Below are 3,413 nucleotides of genomic sequence, written 5' to 3'. Positions count from 1 at the left end.
AGAAACTGCTTAGCGCACCCTATCTTGCCTTGATAGAGTTCAAAACTTGCTTCAAACCTTATAGGTGATGGTCTTTTCTCTTCCTTGCAACCTCTTTCCCACAGAAGAGACGTTGTGAGCCTGTCTCTGCTCTATTGTTATTTTCATAGCAATTGCTCATCTGAACTTCAATCTATGCCCCCTCCCCCTTGCTAAACTTTCACAAAAGCACTTGATTATTTACAACCACTATCAACAATTTTCCCCACTCTCTATCTGTACCTAATTCTAAACGCAGATTCCATGAACACAGCTTTTTTCCTAGAACTGCCTGCATATGGAACACTGTCCCATTGACCTGCTTCCTGGCCAATTACAATATGGTAGCTTTCAAGTCCAATGTAAACAAGTTCTTGTTGAGCCGTCCGCTTAAGTAATTCAAATTCTACCCAATCTACACCATTAACGATTACTAAACTACCACCTTACATTCATTAACCCTTGTCCTCGAGTGGCCTTCGGGCCTTGATATCTCCCTTGTAAAAAAAAAAAAAAAAAATAACATAATTATTATTTATTTATTTGTTTATTTTTTTTAAATTACATTTTCACCCTAAAACCAGGTACAGTGCCACTTTGATGTAGGGGCTACTATCAGGGACATAAATTGCAGAGATACTATGTAGGGAGTTGAGCAGCAAGATATCAATCATTACACTTGAACTTATCCATGTCAGTACAGTTGGGAAAGCAGGAAATCGGAAGAGAATTCCAAAGTCTAGCAGTTCTGAGGAAGAAACTATTAGAGTAGAAGGCTTTCTTACATCTAGGGATCTGTACTGTGTAGGGGTGGGACTTTGCTGTTTGTCGGGTTTAGGCCTTGGTCAGAGGTATTTACGTCGAGGAGATACAAGGGCTAGTAGTTCGTTGGAGCATCCACCATTAAAATACTTGTAAAACAGGCAGAGGGATTCAACATTTTGTCAATGAGACTTAGATATCAGTTCCGGACCTATCAGGTTGGCGACTCTCTTTTGAACCCTGTCCAGGAATGAGAGACTAGTAGCAGATGCATGAGCCCGAATGTGACGACAATACTTCATACATGGGTGAATGGTGACCTTGTAGAAGTACAGGATACTTTCAGGCATGAGTAACTTTCTAGCAGAGTAGAGAGAGCCCACCTTCTTCACAGCAGCCTTAGCAATGCTCTTGATGTATCTGTTTCAACTCATGTTCCCTTTTGATGACGACGACGACGACGACGACGACGACGATGATGGTGGTGATGATGCAGGGTTTTCGTAAAATGAAGTTGTTTGAAAGTACTGCCAAAATTCATTTCGATCGAAATAATTTACATGGTCGAAATATGAATTGACTCAATTTTTTTTTTTTGGTAAATTTTTACTTACTTTCCACCTCAACGCTCATCTAACAGTCAGTCACTTGTGCACTGGTGCGAAAGGACAACATTACAGAAAGAAGATATCATATTCCAAAAATTACATAATTTGAAAGTACAGTCAATAACAGTAAAAAATGACGACTTTTACAGGTTTGCTGAAACACATATCATATTAAAATTTGCCACAAACAAGTAGTTTTCAGGATACTAAGCAATTTAATTCCTTATGTTAACACTGGTGGCCATTTTTATACACACAAGCGCGCACATTTTACAAGTCTAATGTAAACAAGTTCTTGTACAAAAATGGTCGCCAGTGTTAGTATAAGGAGTTGAAATGCTTAATAGCCTGAAAACTACTTGTTTGCGGCAAATTTGAATGCGATATTCGTTTTCAGCATACCTGAAAAGCAAGAAACGTCGTCATTTTAAAGGTGATTCTTAAGGTGTGAAGTAAGTGAAAATTTACCCTTTTAAACATCACAGGTTTATGACGACTATATATATTTTTGCAGTTATCAAGTTTTGTATTTTTTGTTTATTTTGATTTTCGGTGTTTATTCAAATTTGCACTAATTGTAGCAATTAAACATAAGGAAAATACAGCAAAGTCGGTATGATGTACGTACTTGTTACAGAAAGAAGATGTCATTGTCATATTCCAAAAATCACGTAATTTGATCAAGTCTTTTGTCCCTCAGTCCTCATTTTTTAAATGAGTGATTTTTCGGACAAAGGGAGAAGAAAAAGCTGTTTTCTAGGTTGGCAGTATTTTTGCGAACAGTTGGCTGAGATGGCGGAAATTTTCTGTTTCTATGTCTATCCTTGTAGCCATGTCACTAGTAAGGGTGCTGGAGGTAAACGTTTTGTCTGGGCTGACGTTATCCGCCTGATAGTCAGGGACCCGAACCTTGGATTAACCACTAAGGAGGCTGTCCTATCAGCAGGTGCAAAGTACTGGGGCTGCTGTATTGCCATTTGGTGAATGGATTCTGGACCATGCAGTTGCTTCTGGTGGGGCCTCTCGATGCCATACTAGTGGGTAATTGTTACAGCTTTACCTTATCATTAGCTACAAATAAAAAAAAAAAAATTCTTCGTTTCTTTTTCTCTCTTAATTTCCCCTCTCTGTCCTGCTCTAAGTAAATCTGTCGACCTAGTCCACAAATTCCAAAATTTCATCATGACAAGTTTCAAGAAAAAATACACGATTAAACCCGGTTCTCCAACTTCCAACGTAGACCCCTACTACCATGTCTCCTTCTCCAACATCAGGGGTCTTCGTTCTAACCTTCCAGAGGTTGAAACCCAATTACAGGAGACTAAACCAGACCTTTTATTTTTAAGTGAAACTGGCATTGGACAGGCTATTTCCCTAGATGAGTTTGCAATTTCAGGATACTCTAACTTAACTTCTAAATCTGACCCCAAGATCGCCATGGGCATGGAATATGTGCCTATATTAAAGATAGCTTTCCATGTGGTAGGGACATCTCCAGGAAAGATCCTAACTTACCCTATATGTGCTTCCGGGTTGCTTTAGCTCACACTACTGCATTTATATTTACTCTCTATCGCCCCCACAACAGCGGAGTTACTATCTTTCAAAGCATATCTGAGAAAATTGACCAAGTCCTTTCTACTTATCCTTCAGCTAACATTCACGTATGTGGAGACTTCAATGTTCACAACGTCGAATGGTTGACCCACTCAAACAAGACCGATGATGAGGGGAGGTTCTGTCATGATTTCTCCATTGCCTATGACCTCACTCAGATTGTTCAGGAACCTACCCGTGTGCCCGATAATGACGGCCAGTATGCGAGCCTACTAGACCTTTTTCTCACAACTTGCCCTGAACTATGTTCAGTTTCTGTTCTGTCGCCTCTTGGATCTTCCGACCACTCTGTTGTATCAATTAAGATAAAAATGAAATGTAATAAGTCCCCAGACGTACCTCTTCATCGTACAGTATATCGATACACTAAGGCTGACTGGGATAGCTTCCGTACATTTATATCTGATC

This window comes from Euprymna scolopes, chromosome 26, assembly GCF_053919585.1.
Source record: "Euprymna scolopes isolate OS-2025 chromosome 26, ASM5391958v1, whole genome shotgun sequence".
Lineage (NCBI taxonomy): Eukaryota > Metazoa > Mollusca > Cephalopoda > Sepiida > Sepiolidae > Euprymna > Euprymna scolopes.
Note: the sequence above shows the minus strand (reverse complement) of the source record.